Source organism: Neltuma alba, unplaced genomic scaffold (assembly GCF_004799145.2).
Source record: "Neltuma alba isolate B1F8T4 unplaced genomic scaffold, ASM479914v2 tig00003072_pilon, whole genome shotgun sequence".
Taxonomy (NCBI): Eukaryota; Viridiplantae; Streptophyta; class Magnoliopsida; order Fabales; family Fabaceae; genus Neltuma; species Neltuma alba.
This window is the reverse complement of record NW_021633130.1, coordinates 89,317-109,187: the sequence shown is the minus strand read 5'-3', so window position 1 is coordinate 109,187 and position 19,871 is coordinate 89,317. Positions and strand designations below refer to the sequence as shown.

General features: G+C 35.9%; 1 non-coding gene across 1 annotated transcript; it reads left to right on the top strand.

Annotated features, from left to right (window-relative positions):
* The first annotated feature begins 18,691 nt into the window (after positions 1-18,691).
* On the top strand, positions 18,692-18,771 carry TRNAK-CUU (transfer RNA lysine (anticodon CUU)). The gene has a single exon. It is a non-coding gene; the product is annotated as a tRNA-Lys (tRNA).
* The last annotated feature ends 1,100 nt before the right edge of the window (positions 18,772-19,871 follow it).

Here is a 19,871-nt window from a genome sequence, read left to right as displayed (position 1 = left end):
TGTATTGATAAGATATGGTTGAATATCTTCAAAGTTTGGGTATGAATTTTTAGAACTGGTCTGAACAAGTTCTACGTTAGATATGATGTTTAGGTTTTTTTTTTTAATTCTGAGTAGCAAAGAAGTACTGCAAGTTTTGATTTTTGAACAAATATTTATGTTAATATATTTAAGTCAAGAAAATAAACTTTTGAATTCATATGAATTATAAGGGAACCTGGATTTATAAGAAGCCTACATCTTTAATTACTACAAGGCCCAACTTAATAATGATATTCCTTGTGAAGAGGCTAAAATATCATGCAGAATTGCTCATAGTTTGTCTTTTTTTTTTTTTTTTTGCAGGTTAAGAAGATGGGGAAGGATGGAGGCAACAGAAGTAGACAAAAGAGCTCCAAATTTTCTAGTTTTCCTTGTTCACGAAGAAGATAGCCTAGTAATTAATTTTTTTTTTGTTAGGCCATGATATGTGCTGTAAGAGATTATTGGCAATTAAGGGTATTAGCAATGAGCAGTAATGGCCTACTGGTCGACAAGTCATTTTGTAACAAGATGATCAAATCATATTTATAATATTATTACTTTCATCATCATATGTTACAATACCAATTAAGGGTGTTGTACCTTTTGATTTTGTGCCTTTCTTTTGAAAATAACTATTTCTATACGATACTGCATGCTGTTAAGCCAGAATTGTTTGCCATCAAGGAAAAAATTGACAATGAAGTTAAATGGACTAAAGTTTATGTGTCAAATGATTGGTTGATAACGCATTTTGTAACAAAGTCATCAAATCATGTTTATATTCAATATTTATTTGAAATTCTATATTGTTTCTTACTATTGTCATTATATTACCAATATTATTTTGTGCAGATATATTGTTTCTTATAAAAGTAAAAACTTAGTTATAAAGTGATATTTGACTTTTAACAAACATTGATATTATATCACATTATCACAAAAAAAAATTCACAAATAATCTCTCAAATATCACTAGATACATTGACAAGTGACAGTGTGACCATTGACAAGTGACATGGCCACCATTGACAAGTCACAGTGCAATCGTTAACAAGCCTTATAAGCCCAATCCGCCATGGCGTCTTGAGTAGAAAGAAGGAGAAGCATTCTGTAATAGGTGTTACGGTGCCTAGATAAATCCACTGTAGCACCTACACAAAATTTTTGCCCTTGATTCCATGGTTGACAAGTCACAGTGCAACCGTTGACAAGCCACAGTGCTAATATTGACAAGTCACAATGCCACTATTGACAAGTCACACTGTGTTTGTTGACAAGCCTGATAAGTCCAATCCGCCGTGGCGCCTTGAGAAATCTGCCATGATGCCCTGAGTAAAAAGAAATGGGAGCCATTCTGTAATAGGCGCTGTGGCACCTAGACCAAATTCTTATCATTGATTTCATGGTTGACAGGTGATAGTGCAACTATTAAGAAGTCACAGTGCCACTATTGACAAGCCACAGTGTCACCATTGACAAGTCATAGAGTAACCATTAACAAGTTATAATGCAATAATTGCAATTAGTGACAAGTCAGAACAAGTTGTTGACAATACAGGGTGTAATAATGACAACTAAAATGACAGTAGAATCTAACATACCAATTTATAGCTAACTTCCATTTACACCATTATATACATGGAACTGCACTTATTTCACAACCCATCCACACACAAAAAATCATCAGGTTGCATGTAATTACAAATCATCAGATCTCTCAAGGCGTTGCGGCGGATTGGCCTTATTAGGCTTGTTAACAAGCGCACTGTAACTTGTCAATGATGGCACTATGACTTGTCAATTGTTGCAGTGTGACTTGTCAATAGTTGCACTGTCACTTGTCAACCATGGAATCAAGGGTAAGAATTTTGTCTAGGTGCCACGGTGCCTATTATAGAATGCCTTCCATTTCTTTCTACTTAGGGGTACCATGGCGGATTGGGCTTATCAGGCTTGTCAATAGATGCACTGTAACTTGTCAATGGTGGCACTGTGATTTGCAATGTTGGCACTGTGGCTTGTCAATGGTTGGACTATGACTTGTCAACCATGGAATCAAGGGCAGGAATTTTATGTAGGTACTACGGCGGATTTATCTAGGTGCCACAGCACCTATTACAGAATGCTTCCCCTTCTTTCTACTCAGGCGCTACGGCGAATTTCTCAAGGAGCCACTGCGGATTGGGCTTATCAGGCTTGTCAATGGTTGCACTGTGACTTATTAACGGTTGTACTGTGACTTGTCAATGGTAGCCATATCAATTGTTAATGGTCACACTGTCACTTGCCAATGTATCTAGTGATATTTAAGAGATTATTTTGTGAATATTTTTTTTTTGTCATCATGTGATATAATATCAATGTTTGTTAAAAGTCAAATATCACTTTATAACTAATTTTTTACTTTTATAAGAAACAATATATCTGCACAAAATAATATTGGTAATATAATGACAATAGTAAGAAACAATATAGAATTTCAAATAAATATTGAATATAAACATGATTTGATGACTTTGTTACAAAATGCGTTATCAACCAATCATTTGCACATAAACTTTAGCCCATTTAACTTCATTGTCAATTTTGTCCTCGATGGTAGACAATTTTGGCTTAACAGCCCCTAGTATCATATAGAAACAGTTATTTTCAAAAGAAAGGCACCTCCACAAGTTCTATGCATCCCGGCCATTTTGAATATAGACATGTGCATACGAAATGTTCATGTGATAATAATACTATGAAGAAATTAATTAAAAGAAACCCAACCCTTAAAAGAAACTCAACCCATTCACAAAAACCACAACCCACAAATCAATGAAAGCCACGAAATTGCCACTAACTTCATACCAAAGACACAACATTCAGTTTAAGCAAATCCAACAAACATTATAACAAGGGCAAAACAATGATGGAGTAAGCCCAGTGATGAAAATGACTACTCACCATAAGGAGGATTGCTGAAGGCCCTGCTTCGAACACAAATGAACAGATTGGTGAAGATTGGCGGAAATCACGAGGAGCTTCACTACAACCACTCTGTTAATGACATTGAATTTAAACGACTCTAGCAACAGTCTTCATTGCAACTACTCCAGCGATGATGATAACTTTCAAGACTCTAATGATGGTCAAGTGATTTAGGGAATGTTGTTGAGAGGATTTGGGGTCAGTTGTTAATGTCGAGAGTGAAGTAATCGAACCAGAAATTGGAAGAAATGATAGAAGAATCACCAGTTGTCGGCTTCAATAGACATAGATCATGATTTTGAAGGAGCAACCAATCCTCAGCTTTGGTGAAGATGCGCGATGATTTGGAAATGGAGGCGGGCATTCAGTGAGCACTTTTCGTTTGAAAACAGGAAAGTTTTTACCATCTAAATGTGTCTATCAGGGCAAGAATGTCTTTTTAAGTTTCTAAATATTGCAGTCAAGTCCCTTTGAGAATTTAAAAGAATTATCTTATTTGAGGGGACTTTCTTGCTGTATATTTGCTTGTGTGGGATCTCAATGTCATTTTCCCTTAATTTTTCCTTTGAAAAACCCTGTGATTTTGGCAAAATTAGAAAAAGAAAACCTTATATTGTACGCCAAATAAAAAAAATGCAAAGGGGTATCTTTAGACATAATGTAAAACTAGGGGAGCCACACCTTGAGCAACTTGCGCTCAATATGGCTGTAACAGATTTTTTCTTATTTTTCTTGGTTGCTCTCTATATCCAGAAATACAAGAATATGCTGCAAAAGCTGGAAAACAAATCGAACTTAATAAATGCAGATCAATTAAACACTGACTGACTTTGGCATGAATATATATTTTCAAACTTACAGTAGTGTCAGACGTGAAACTTTGCAATTTCAAGGTGTACGTAAGCCTCAATCTCCCAGCAGTGATTAGCTTTCCTCAGTGTTCCAGCACAGAAGCATGAGTGACCTCTTTTTTTTTTTTAATGGTGTTTTGAACAACTTTGAGAAACGGAAGCTTCACAACAATCAAAGACAACATTAAAATGTGAAAGTTTTCGAAGAAAGATGATGAACTTGTAAAATCAAACAAGAAAAAACAACATCAACTAAACATATCACAAATTGAAAGATCAGGTTTTTTTTTTCACAAAACTATTTTTAGGATTTTTTTTCTTTGTGAAGAAATATCACAAAACGAGAAAAATAAACAACAGAGAATTGTTAGCAAAAAATGCAAAAGGATCAAAATCAGGAATTTTTTTGGGAAAAACATTTCTTTTAATAGAGATGCGGCAGAGAGAAAACAGAAATTGGGAAATAGAAGCAAAAGCCAAAGTGCTGAGTTGAGAAGTTAAGAAATGATCAAGAAAGAGCTGGCAATGAGTGATGTGAACAGTGAAAATATGAAAGAAGATTTAAGTGCCACCGAAAGTCCGTAAACTCAGAAAGTAAGGAAAAAGGAAATTAGAAAAGTGTAAGTCATACGAAGGAAATTGAAGAAATGAAGTACAAGAAGAACCTAAGAAAGTCGGAAAATAAAATCTCCCCTCCCCCTCCCCACCCCACCCTCCCCTCAAACCAAGCAGGCCCTAAGTGAGAACCAGGAATGATATTTATTAGAGAAAATCTTAAGAATCGTAATTATCTAAAGAGATCAAATATTCAAATATAAATTAAAAAAGACTGAAATTATCCCTACCACACCCCGTACATTCTCTGATCACATCCTCTAATTTTCCTATTATTTATTAAAAAAGTGTTCTTTCATATATTCCCAAATTACTTTAGATTTGAAACTAATTCCTATTAAGCCAGGAGCGTTGAAGGTTAAAGCCTTCCAATAAATGCGCTTCTCAAGATTTGAACTTGCGTTCATATCTCAACCAACAACTTGTTAGGAGAGTTCATTATTTTGTTTATTCATTTCATACTCTTATTTTATTCCAAAATCCCGATCCTTATAATTAAATTGAATTTCTTAATTAATAAAATTACAAATTTAGAATAAAAAGTAACATAAAAGCCATTATATATATCAATTACTTCTCCGGTCCTAAATATAAGACTCATTTTGTGATGTAATTTATACTACAAAAATAAATCTTATATTTAAGATCAGAGGATTAGTATTTGCAAAGGCACCTTTAATTGTTTTATGTTGTTGAAAAAAAAAGATGTAGTGAAAACTCAACCATGAAACAAAAATCTCACCTTTTTTTTTTTTTTTACCTGAATTCAATACAAGGAAAATTTGATTTCCCCCTCTTCTTCTATCTTTCTTTTCTTCACCCTGTGAAAATTAAAGCAAGAATGAGATGACTCCAATAATCACAAATAATAATATTAAATTATTAGTAGTCAAATCATCTACAACACCAAAATATGATCATGATATTTTGTTTCTCCTCCTTTTGTGTAAATAGATATTTGAAGTTCTAGAACATGTCACCATGTAGGTGAAGTAAGGCCAAAGGCAAGCTATCATTGAACAATTAAACACTGGCAGTCTATGATATGTATATATTGATGTGAAACTTCACAATCTGAATGCATATAAACCTCCGATCTACCAACAGTAATCAGCTTCCCTAGTGTTTCAACGCAGATCAACGCCCAACTTTTTTCCCTTCCCCCTTTTTTTGGGTGTTTTGAATAACTTTAAGAAGCAAATGTTTCACGCAGATAAAAGATCGTAAGAGGAAGACGAAGAAATAATGGATCCAATAATAGGCAAAGTACCTTTGTTGAAGTTGATGGCGTTTTCTCATACAGAACAAACGCTGCTGCTTGTGGAGGAATTATTAAGGCCTGGAACCATGATCTTACCGAAGGATTCCTTCTCAAATTAGACGTTATTGATAACCTCGCAGCAGAACTTTGGGGCTGCTTAATGGGTCTCAAAAGGGCCTGGGACTGTGGCTACAGGGACATAATTCTTAGGAGCGATTCTGCAGAAGCCTTGGGGCTGATTGAAGGAGAGGCGAATGATATACATGCAGATTACTCATTGATTCAGGAGATCAAAGAAATGATGATGAGAGAATGGCAAGTGGAATTGCAGCAAATTGATCGAGATGAAAACGGCGACGCAGATAAGCTGGCCAAGATAGCTCTTAGCATCAGTTAAGATTTTCAAATCTTGGATCCTATGACGGTGGAGGCTACACTCCAAGCAAACGACTCAAATGCTTTTTAGTTTTGTCTTTTCTCTTTCCGTCTTATCAAAAAAAGAAAGAAAAACGAACGTCGCATGACAATGAAGTGGGGGACCCACAACAATTAAGAAAAAAAACGACGCAACCAAGAAAACTCCGCACAATTGAGAAACCAGTTTTGGTGCTCATCATTTTGATGAGTATTTTAAACTCATCAGATCTAGATCGCCCATATCTCAATTGGATGGTTTACATTTGATTTCTTTTTAATTTTTATGTATTCAAAAGAATTATTTTAATATATATAAAATTTAAAATAAAGATAATTTCTTAACTAATATTCTTTTAAAATTAGTTTTTTATTTAAAAATAATTAATTAAAGATTTTAAATCTAGATCGTTCAAATATAATATAAACAGTTCAGATCTGATGAGCTTATGATACTTATCGAGATGATGAGGACTAAAACTGGTTTCGCACAATTGGTATATAGCTGGTTCGATGTTTTGGGCTCGAATCAAGACTTGTGCATGAAAACGGTTTTGTTGAAAGAGACAGAACCCACTTAAGTGATCTATAGGCCTAGCAAGGATTAGTTTCTAGTTATCAACTAGGGAATATCACCAGGTTCCTACCAAAAAAACCAAAAGAAAAACGACGTAGTATGATAAGTATGACTAATGTAATTGTAAGTATCCTCACCACCCATGGATTAAACAAGGAATTGATGCTCCGCCGAATTTGTCCTTTTGCTTCCGTACCAATTAAAAACAGCAAGCTAGTGCTCTATTATTTTTTTGGGAAAAAAATTTAGTGGGGAAGCGTTTGGTATTGCTCATAATTTTTTTATTAAAAAAATGTTATTTTTAATAAGACAGTGAGGTTGTTTTTGGTGGGCCTAACGCTATTGTGCATCAATAATCAATAATTTAAAAGAAGAAGAAGAAGCCGGTGGCCCGCACACTAGGGGTGTTCATAATGCCTGTCCACCCAGTGCACCCGCCAAAGCCCGGGTAAAAAATGTCCAACCGGCCTGAAAAATTGAAGCCCAAAAAAAATTGGACACTTTTGGGTAGGGCAGATCATGGGCAGGGCCGGCAGCAGGCAAGGTACCCTGCCCTACCTGTTTGGCCCTGCACGAGATATATCAGTTTTTTTAAATTCCTTTATATTATTATCATTATATCATGAACCCAGCCTTAGCCCCTCCAAGTCCCGACTCCCTCTCAGTCCTCTCTCTGAGCTCTCCCTCTCAGTCTCTTAGTCTCTCACTCTCTTGGTCTCGCCGTCTCGGTCCCTCTCCTAGTCTCCCTCTCAGTCTGGTCTCCCTCTCAGGCTCTCACTCTCTCACTCTCGAACTCTCGGTCCTTCTCCCAATCCCCCTCTCAGTCTCGGTCTCCCTCTCCCTCTCAGTCTCTCAGTCTCGGTCTCCCTTTCACTCTCGGTCTCCCTCTCAGTCAGTTTGGTAGCTCACAGCAATAGTAAAGCAGGGAGCCATCAACCAGCAAAGCAACGACCACTGAAGTAGCAAGCTGTCAACAGCAAAGTAGTGACCACCGAATCGTCAAGCCATCAACAACGAAGCAGCGACCACCGAATCAGCGAGGTAGCCTCTCAATCTATCTCTCCCATCCATCTCAGGTCAATCTTCATTTCCATTTCAGTTGCCCCATTTTTCCATGTTGATTAGGCTCTCCTTAGAGTGGAAATTTCCCTGGCTAGCACCTGCAGACTGTAAGTATAGAGCTGGGTCCTCATTCCAGTGATTTTCATCTCCTTCTTGCGAGGACAAGAGAGGACGAAGATTGAAAGCATCGGCTAGGCCTTTCTTTCTCTGATTAATTTCCTGTTCAAAGATTGAGCTAAGAACGGATTGATTTATCTGTTCACAATTTTAAATTGCATTTCAGTTGCCCGATTTGCAGTTTTGCATATCAATTTTGCAGAGTTATATCATTGGTGTTCACTTGATTTGGATACCAATTTTGAATTGTTGTATTCGTAGGCTTATGTGTTCCCCCCCCCAAATTCCTTAAAATATAATATTGGTCTTTTGGATCACATAGCATGCACTGATGCGAGGGTCTTCAAAACTACCTGTTTAGTTATTGAATATAAATATAACTAAAATGTAAGGTATAGATGTTGAATATAATAAATTTTATTAGGAGAAATTGTTTAAAACTACCTGTTTAGGAATTTTAACTAAAAGTAACTGAACTTGAACAAGTACAATTATTATGTGTAAAAATCTTCAAAACTCATGCGAGGGTCTTCAACCATACATTGATGATAAAGAGCCAGTGAGGGTTGAGGAATCAACTGAAATGAGTGAATAAGACAATTTAATATTGTTTTTCATTTGTTAACAATTTATTTGGCTGTGGGTTTTCTTTGATTCATTTTCATTTCAATCACATCGCAAGAGGCAAGTCTTGTCCCTATTCATTTTCATTATGAATATATATTTATTATATATATTTTCATTTCAATCACATTTGTTTGGCCCGACCAAACACTGAGGTATTTGGCCTTATTCGACTCTGTAAATACTTTGCCCCTTCTATGTTATAGGAACAATCTAGGTAATGGTGGATGATCTTGAGACGGGAGTTGAGGCTGATGACTTATGAGGGACGCTCCTTGATGGAAAGGCCTTAGCTAAATAAGTTGGTACCCTGTTCCTTTTCCTTTTGCGCTAAGCTTGTAAGCAAAGAGCAAGTAATCTTTCTGGAGATGAACAAAATAATGGCATTTCAAAAGCTAGGAGCAGTCTCTGGGTAGTTTTGGTGTGCGTTGATCTTAAATACAATGGTTTGTTGCAAGCTATGGCATGAGATCCTGTGGTTAAGAAAATGAGGTACTCATAATATGAGTTTGGTATAATAATAGATGTGTATCTTACATTTTAGTAATGGAAGACATGATGGAGCATCCAAATCAATCTTATTTCCTTCTTGAACTTTCTAATCTACTCTTTAATTTTTATACGTTACATCCTTTAAATTTTATAAGGTTACTGTTTTGAATTTTGATTAGAAATATATCCAAAAAATTTAAAAATCTCATATATGGTTTTTCTCCTTATTTGTTCATTTGGAAAATAAAGTATAATGCCATTTCTGGACATTTGTATTATACTTTATATGGTTATAATATTTATATGAATAAATTTTGTTTTGGAATTAATTACCAATAAATATAAGGGGAAATTTGGCAACATGAAAAAGATTTATTGCACTTTGTGATATGAAGTGATATAAGATTTTGGTCATTCAATAACACACTGTAACATTAGCTTATCAAAGGTGTTATTTCAGACATTACCTTGTTTATCTATATCTTCACATAACAACATGTCATACCATCATCCAATCCTAGTATCTGAGATACCTTTGCATGTGAGATTATAGGATCTAGATACTAGTTTACCAAATTACCCCTTAGTTTCTTTCTCATGAACAGAGAAAATGAATACACTATTAAATATGAAGATATGATGGATTTGATTGTGTAGAATATGTGTCCTTATGATGCGATACATATCTCTAAAATTGATTGTTGATTATGTCCTGTGTAATTGTCCTAAAATCTGGTCCATAACCACATTAGTTTAATTAGATGGATTATTGATGTTATTTAATTAGATATTTGTTAAGACTTGTTTTGGATTATTTCTAGATGATTTTAATGTGTTAAAATGTAGAATTATGAGATGTGATTTTTAGGTATAGATGGATTTTTTTTTTTCATGATATGAGCAAGGCATCAGTTTTTGGGTAATGAAGCTCGCCCTGCCTATGCCCAGCCCAAAATGGTTAGGGCTTCTACGGGTAGGGCTGGGTAGCTGGCTACATTTTGCAGCCTGCACATACTTCGAACTGGGTATCGGGCAGGGGTCTTGCCCTGCCAATATGCACCCCTACCGCACACTACTAGCCAATAGGTGGCATTGGATGCAGACATTAGATGGCATTAGAAAATACTCATCTCGTCTTTAATATAAGATTTATTTAATTAATTTGATTATATTAAAGAAATTAGATAAGTTAGTTAATTATAAAAAATACAATATATTTTTCCTAAAACACCATAATTATTTTTCTTAATATTCTCCCTTCATCTTTTACTTGATTATGGTTGAGAGAGTATCAATAAGTATAATTTAAAAAAAAACTGATAAATATAAGAAATAAGTCTTACATTTAATATCAAAATTAACACAATAAGTAGGTTAGGAGCGGAGGAGTAGCGCCAAATGAAAAATATAAGTGCTATCACTAGAATAACTAGCCTTTTTTTTTCTTTTTGAGATATAAACATCACAAATTGAAAGAGAAGGTTTTTTTTAATATTATTTTTGGATTTTTTCCTTCGTGAAGAAATATCACAACTAGCAAAATAAAATTGAAAATGATCGCAACAACAGAGAAGCACCAGCCAAAAAATTCAGAAAGCAGTAAATTCAGGATATAAGCCTGGGGCACTACTTTGTTGTGTGGTTTCTTTTTAGTCCAATTAGCTGCGCGGGGCAACTTTGAATTTTCGCCGAAGAGAATTATTGAAGTAGGCGAAAAGAAAAACAATACTGAATGAAAAAGGGAACAGGATGATAACAACCCTTGTTTTCACTGCCATCCCATATTCGAGTAATTATATGAATTAATTTGGAGCCACGTACCGGCCATGTGACAACTTATCTCTCTCTCTGTTTATTTTTTTTGCTTTTTTTTTCTAGAGATAATCTTATCCATTATAATTTGTAGATTTTTATTTATTGAGACAAACACCAACTAATTAATAATATTAACATTTACTAACGCAAGTGTATGGTAAGATATACAAAAATATATACAATTAGTCTTCTAATCTTAAAATTGTTAGGCTTAAAATGATGAGTTTTTGTAACAATCATAGTTGTCTTGAAAATTAAACTTAATATATTAGTATTAGATTATTTCAATTGTTATCATTTTATGTTAATGATATTAGGATTAAACGAACTAAAGTATATTTTTTAAAGTTAAAAGATCATACTTTTACATCCTACTCCCTCTATTCCTTTTTATAAGATATAATTAACCAAATCCCATTATTTAAAAAGTTAGTTAAAATTAGTTGAGTACAATAAATATGTAAAAAATAAATTTTATTTTTCAAAAATACCCTCATTTATGTGGAAGAGATAATATGTAGTGGAGAGAGAATGTATAACAGAGAAAGAGAAAGTTATCTTAGAAAAAAGAAAATTTGTAATTAAATGAGGGTAAAATTGAAAGTTTACAAATTAATTTGGAAATAACCTCTAAGAGTCTCTCATGAAATGAAACAAAGTATACCCAACAATTGTATCTTATAAAAAGGAATGGAGGGAGTAATAATTTTCTTGTACGATTATTTTCTTTATAATTCTGAAATAATAAAGATTCTAAGACTAAACATATTTTTATCCTGAAAGTATTCATGAAGATGATATAAAATGGCGTGTGGAGTATGGATTCTGGAAGTGACAAAAGTATCGTGTGGGCTGCCAAACGTTAGGTATTAAGTTTAGGAGAAGACTGAGAGAAGACTTCTTGTTACACAACTTGGACTCACATTGCCGTATATGCATTTGTTACCCTTTTGAAAGTGGATCCTTTCTCCTGTCCTCTTTTTCGCTTCGCTATTGTTGGATTAAAATTTTAATAGTACAATCTTTTGTAAAAGGAGCACGAGTTAGATGGCTCTCTCGCTCTCTCGTGGAAATACTTCTGAAATTCCTCCTTCTAAGGAGGAGGAGGACCTGCTGAACTGAAGCTCAAAAAAGATTAAGCAAAGGAAACAAGGAGTTGAAGAAAACATGCTTCAAGGTTACTGGCCACAACTTGGAGAAAAGGCACAAACAGGAGCTACTAGTAAACCTTCCTTTGCTGAGAAGCTGAAGGGTATTACTAGGAATGAAGAACAAATGGACGAAGATAGTGATAAAGGATTTGAATCCGATGATGATTTCTTGCTGCATTGTCCTAAATCATAGGGTTTAGAAAATAAGGAACCGGTTTGCGTTGTTAAAGAAGACCCAGAAGAAACTTTCCAACTTTTGAGTTTTCTGGAACGATGAAAAAGCGTCTATACCGAGCATGGAACAGAGCTGTTATTGTTAAACTACTGGGAAGAAACATAGGATACAAAGCTTTAGAAAAAAGGGTGCAATCCATGTAGGCAAAGAAAGGAATCACGAAACTGATTAACATTGGATATCGCTATTTTGTAGTCAAATTTTCCAATAAAGAAGATTTCTATCAAGCTCTCACAGGAGGTCCTTGGATGATTTATAACTACTACCTCACAGTCAGGCCATGGGAACCAAACTTCAAACCAGCACAAGCCACCATAGATAAGGTTGCTGTATGGGTTTGAATGCCAGAAATTTTTTTTGGAGTACTATGATGAGGAGGCTTTAACCTTCATTGGAAACCGAATTGGAAAGACATTGAAGATTGATCTTAATACCACTGATCACTTAAAAGGGCATTATACTAGAATTTGTGTATTAATTGACCTTGGTAAGCAGCTTATGTCTGGGTTCAAATTGGATGGACAAGATTACTATGTGGAGTATGAAGGCTTGCATAACTTATGCACTAATTGTGGCATTTATGGGCATCGTGCAGAAGTTTGTCCTTAAAAACATGCTAATGAGGAAATTCATGTTAATCAAGATGTTGATAATGTAGTGCATAAAGATAATGGCATTAATGACGGATCGAAGGTGGAGGAGCACACAAATGTCCAAGATAAAACAAATGTGGACATGTGGAAAGTGGTGCAAAAACAGCGTAGGCCAAGAAAAAACAAAGATGCAGAATATACCTCAAAACAAGAGAATATTAGCTCCAGATTTACAGTGTTGGCTGACATGGAAGAAGTTGTGCCAAATGATTCACCCTTGGAAGCTCCACTACCTGCTGCTCCCACACACCAGTGGGAAAATGATTTCCACCAACGTATAAAGATGCGTCAGAGCAGAGCGAAAAAGAGAAATAATGGCAACAACAAGGTGGGGACAAGAGAAAATATGGAAAGACAAATAGTGCGCATTGAACCTGTGAGAGCAGAGGAAAAAATGAGAAAGGCAGAGAAAAGATCAAGGGAAATGATGGGGGACCACTCTAGACATGATAAGGTGTTGTACCTCACAGTGGGGGATGAGAGTGACGACAGCAACAAGGATAATGTAGAGAAGGGTTTTATTCCCAAGACAACACATTTAGTTGCTCGGCCTTCTAGTCCTCGTGACCCTAGAGAACAAGTGATGAATGAAGGGGATCCAAGTTATTCCCAATTTGGGCCCCTAGATGAAAGCCCAATGCTTGATAATATGGAGGTGAATACCCACTCGAATGGGTTGGTTTTAATTTTATTATATTTTATCTATGAATAAAATATTTTTTTGAAATGTTAGAGGGGCCTGTGGAACTGGGCTTGTTAAAAATTTGAAAGCTGTTTTGTCTGGGCCTAAGCCTGTATTACTGTTTCTAGCTGAAACAAAAAGTAACAATGAAGCAAAGTTTAGGCAGATTTTTACGATGGGCTATGACTCTCTGCGTTTAATTCCTAGTGAAGGCAGGTCTGGAGGTATCGTTGCTATTTAGAAAAGCAGTGAAGTTAATGTTCAGTGTTAGAGAAAAATCGACAATTCATTCACGTCAGGTGTATTTTTCCTGATCTCCCCTCTTTTCTATGCACCGCTGTGTATGCGCTTCCCCACTCAAATTTTAGAGAAGTTCTTTGGAACAAAATCAAGCTTCTTTCTCTGGACTCGATGGAACCATGGTTAGTTTTTGGAGATTTTAATGATATCTCCTCTAATTCAGAACGTGTTGGTGGAGCTGGGGGGAATTCTCAGCCCATCAAATGGTTTCAAGATCAAGTTGCAGAAGCTGGGTTGTCCGATTTGGGTGCTTCAGGTCCTAAATTCACTTGGAAGGGACCTCTTCTAAATGGGTATGCTAGACTTTATGAGAGGTTAGATCGAGCTCTTGCTAATTCTAATTTCTTTACTGCATTCCCGGACTGTATGGTTAGAGTACTGCCTAGAACAAATTTTTCTGATCACAACCCACTCTCTATAAATCTAATTAAAGCTGTAGCTTCTCAGGGTAATTCAAAAACCTTCAGATTTGAAGCTATGTGGCTCCACCATGATTGTTTTCATAATTTCTTATCTGACAATTGGAGCAATAATGAGGATCTTGAGATGAATTTGCAGCAATTTACAAATTCTGTTTCTATATGGAACAAGGAAGTGTTTGGGTTAATTGAGAAAAGGAAAAAAAAAAAATTCTAGCAAGGCTTGATGGTATTCAAAATTCCTATGCCTATCCTTTCTCTCGATTTTTATATAATTTAGAGTTGGAACTTCAAAAAGAGCTTGAGGAAATTCTTACAAAGGAGGAGATTAAATGGTTTCAGAAATCAAGGTCGGAATGGATATCTAAAGGTGATAGAAACACTCGATATTATCATCTTAAAACCACCTTTAGAAGATGGAAGAATAGAGTTCTAGCTCTAAAAAAAAATTCTGGCATATGGGTTGATGATGAACAAGCTCTCAAGCAGATGGTAGTTCTCTTTTTTAAGTCTCTTTACAGTGAAGAATCGGTCAATTCAATTGATCTTATTACCCATTCTTCTTTTCCAAAAATGGATGTTTTACAGAATTTTTATTTGGCTTCTATTCCTTCTGATGAAGAGATCCATAATGCTATTCATGCAATGGGTCCTTACAAAGCTCCTGGATACGATGGGTATGCACCTATCTTTTTTCAAGCTAACTGGAAGACTGTGAAGGATTCTCTGATTAGATTTGTGAAAGGCTTTTTTACAGGGTCAGTTTCTATTATGGAGGCCAATAAAACTCTTATTTCTCTCATCCCAAAGAGAGAAAGCCCTGAATTGGTCAACCACTTCCAGCCGATAGCTCTTTGCACTACTCATTATAAATGTCTCACAAAGATTATCACACAACGATTAAGAGGAATTATGGATAGTCTAATTTCCCCTTTTCAATCTAGCTTTATTCCGGGAAGACAAATTCAGGATAATATAATAGTAGGACAGGAAATAATGCATTTAATGAACAAAGTTAGAGGGAGAAAAGGTTTTGTAGCTATGAAGATTGATCTTGAGAAAGCTTATGACCGCATTAAATGGGAGTTTGTTCAGAAAGTTCTTCAAGAAGTGGGGCTGGAAACAAATTTTATTCATCTTATCATGTCTTGTGTGACCACTGTCTCTTATAATGTTCTTTGGAATGGGTTGCAAACTGATTTCTTTTTCCATCAGCAAGGTCTACGTCAAGGTGACCCCATCTCTCCTTATTTATTTGTGCTTTGTATGGATAAATTATCTCATCTAATCTCAGATGCAGTGATTGAGGGCAAATGGAAACCTATCTATGCTTCTAAGCAAGTAGGGGTGGAAATAGGCCAGGCGGCCTGTCAGGGGCCTGTGGCCTGGCCTGGCCTATTTCCAAATTAAAACAGGCTCAAGCCTTTTTAAAGGCCTGTTTCTTTTAAAAGACCAGGCCTAGGCTCTTTAATAAGCCTGTTAGGCGGCCTGGGCCTGTTATATTTTTAAAAATATTATAATTATAAATTTATAATTAACTTTTTAAAATAATACCATGTTTTGATTAATATTGTAATATGCCTAATACCACATTTTTATCCTGAATAAGACCGTGTTTGGATTACTCTTCAATATACCTTGGATGATGATTTCTATAATATGCACTTTGTTATTCATTCAAATCCTACTGCCCGATGATGATTTCGTGTTTGTCATTTTTGACTTTTATTTACCTATACAAAACTACTTAGTTTTTCTAACGTACATCACCAACAATTGACAATAGAAATAACCCCTCTATGAATTTGATTTCTGTTTATCCCTTGTATTGTGACCATTTTAACTACATCTTCTCCTCAAGTTATTAAATATTTTTCACTTAAATAATATAATTTGAAACATGAACAACAAAATAATATACTACCATTTGAATATTAAATATTTTTCACTTAAATATTTTAGATAATTTTATGTTTGTATTTTATATAATTTGGATTGAGTTATATAATGTTGAGTTGATTTAAATATGTTTAAAATATTTTTTAAAAAATACAGGCTTCTTAACAGGCTTCAGGCCAGGCCAGGCTTTTGCACAGGCCAGGCTTAAGCTGAATATAAGGCCTGTCACAGGCCATAGGCCAGGCTCAGGCCAACAGGCTTCAATACAGGCCTGGCCTGTTAAGGGTAAAGCCTGGCCTGGCCTGGTCTGTTTCCACCCCTATAAGCAAGGCCCCTTGATTTCTCATTTAATGTTTGCGGATGACTTGCTTCTTTTTGGAGAGGCTACAGATGACCAGGTTGCTGTAATGTTGAATTGCCTTGATATTTTTGTAAAGCTTCTGGAGAAAAGGTGAACAAAGATAAATCATCAATTTTTTTATCAAGGAATGTCAAACCTGAAATAAGAGGAAGAATCAAAAGATGCGTGGGAATGAAAATTTCAGAAGAAATTGGTACTTATTTGGGCTTTCCGCTAACTAGAAAAAAGAAACCAACAGAAAAATTCAAGTACATCATTGATAGAGTCAAATCCAAGCTTGCTGTTTGGAAGACGAATAGCTTGCCTACCAGTGGGAGAGTGGTTTTAGCAAAATCTGTTCTTAGTACAATACCATTATACCCTATGCAAGTTGCCAAAATTCCTATTTCAATTTGCAATGAAGTGGAAAAACTTCAAAGGAATTTTATTTGGAGATGCAAGGATAATGGAAGAGGTTTTCATCAAATTGGATGGGAAAAATAACATAGCCTAGGGACTATAAAGGGCTTGGCTTTAGAAAGTTACATTCAGTTAATAGAGCTTGTGGTGCAAAATTAGCGTGGAAGCTTATTACTGGATCAAAAGGCATATGGGCAGAGGTGCTACAAAATAAATATATGCTGCATAATGAAGACAATCTTCTTACTGCCAAAAGGGGGGATTCACAGTTATGGAAATTTATCTATCAACAAAGGGATATTGTGGAAGCTGGAACTAGATGGAGGATAAGGAACGGACTGAATGTCAATTTTTTGATGACTGTTGGCTTCCCAATGGGAAAAGAATCAAAGATTTTTGCTCAAGACTGCTTACAAATACTGAGCAACATTCAACTGTTGCTAACTGGGTACTTAATGGTACGTGGGACCTTGATAAACTAAAGGGTTTGATGAATAATGAGGTAATTTCTTTGTTGTTAGCTGTTATTCCTCCAATGGCTAATTTTGGCAATGATGTTATGGTGTGGAGTGAAACAAGTCATGGTCAATTTTCTATAAGAAGTGCTTATAATATGGTTGAAAAGACTAACCCAATTTTTTATAATGCTACCTACAACCTTATATGGAAGTGGAGTGGAGCTGAGAGATTGTTTATGTGGTTAGTGTTTCATAATCGGCTGCCTACTAATCTGTGGAGGAGCAAGTGGTCACAATGTTCTTCTAATTGTGATTGGTGCCAAAATGAGGTTGAAAATACTCTCCATGTTTTAAGAGATTCTAGTTATGCAAGAAAACTATGGCTTGCTATACTAAAACCTACTGCCCATCAACAATTTTTTTCGGTTGCTCTTACTGATTGGGTTGCTATGAATCTAAGAAATAACTTTGGCAATGGTCTGGACGTAGAATGGAATATTATGTGGGGAGTAGCCATATGGAAGCTTTGGCAGTGGAGAAATGAATTTATTTTCAACAATGCTTTTCGTAAGCCACTCAATCCTGCTTTGTTTGTTCTCAATATGTGGTCCTCCTTTGCTGGTAAAAGAGTCGTCAAGAATCAGCCTGGTATTAACACCCCCAATAAGATACATTGGCAGCCGCCGCCACGCACACTTTTCAAGCTAAACTTTGACGGTGCAAAGTCCAACTCATCTGTTGGCAGCTTGTGGGGGCCTTATCCGAGATCATGATGGCACTTGGGTTGTGGGATTTTCTTGTTATCTTGGTGTCTGTTCTCCCCATGAAGCTGGGGAATGGGGAATGTTAAAGGGTTTCAATCTAGCAATTCAAATGTGATTCAACAATCTTGTAGTGGAATCTGATAACCAGAATTTAATTCACTCCCTCACCAATTGGAGTTCTCACTCTACAACTTGCTCGACAACTTTGCTAGAGGTAAAGAGGTTGCTTTCTTTACTGACAGAAGTTCATCTCTAGTATGCTCCTAGGAAGTGTAATATCATTGCAGATGCTCTGGCCAAGATGGGGTTTACTAGCACGGCCATTTATGACACAGCTTCTCCTAACTTGAGGACTCTAGTGCAGAAAGATCTATTGGGATTTCAATCCCCTACTAGTTAGTTTTCTCTTTTAGGCTTTTTGCCTTCTTGTATACCAAAAAAAAAAAACCTGGACTCACATTGCGTGGGTCAGCTACTTAGCATGTAATTATATGCTTCGTTAGTATATCAGACCTAGTTATTATTAAATCTTAAAACTATAGAAGTTATCTGTTGTAGTCTAGTCGGTTAGGACTTAGGATACTCGGCTCTTACCCGAGAGACCCGGGTTGGATTCCCGGCAACGGAAAGATTTTTTGTGTTTTGTGTTTCAGCAGCTACCAACGTCAAGCGGGAGCATTATAGTCTTTTCGTTAGATTCATGGCCCTTGCCGAAGCCCAAGCAGCAACCATAGATACATGCATGCATGCGTCTATCTATATATCAGCCTCTCCGTTCGGTGGCACTCCGTCGTATCGCTTTCAAGTTTCAACCTTCCCTCCTCCCATCTGTTCTTTCCTCTGCAACGTCGTAATGTTACACTTCTCCTGTAAATCCAGTGATTTGTGAATATGTTTATTTATATGAATGTCTATGTGGGCTTCGGAAAAGAAGTGCTCGAACCCAATGAGGGAAATCAAACTCCAGAAACTCACCCTCATGATCAACACCTGTGTTGGTGAAAGTGGTGATCGTCTCACTAGCCTTTGTTGCTAAGGTCGGCTTTGTACCTGCTTCCTATAATTCCTGGTTGGGTTCACTTGAATGTTGGATTTCCAGAAACCAAAATGCTTCTTCGAATTCATGTCTCTGCCAGTTCCTATGATAAATAAAGCAACCCAGAAGCAAGTTATCGGGCAATGGTACCGGATTACCGCTATTATATTTTCAGTATGTTAGATCCATCTCCCTGTTTGTCTTTCAATTCAGTCCTCGCCTTGTGCCTAAAGTGCTTCTCGATTCTGATAATATCTCAATTTGGTTTCTTTAATTAAATCTATCATCGAATATCTGTTTTTCTATCAAATTCAGATGGACACATTATGTGATGGACCACTAATTATATTTATATTTGGGAAGGGATTGATTGAGAAATGTCTATATCTTAAAAACCTAAATAAGAAGACAATGTTGTCATTCACAAAATTGAGAATTGTCTTATTTGTGAAGTAACGAATTAAGGCAATTTTCAGAAAGACTAAATTCAGAAATACCTCATCATTTACTCTGTAATCACCCATTTTTTCATTCGAAAAAGGAGCATTTTGACTACTAACAATTCATCGTGTGAATCTTGCTCCTATGTAAGTGAAAAGTTGTCATATATACATGTGTGTGTGTGTTGTGTGTTCTTCCTTGCTCTCTCTTCTAAAGCATTCACAGGAAGTGATCGGAGGAGAAGGCAACGG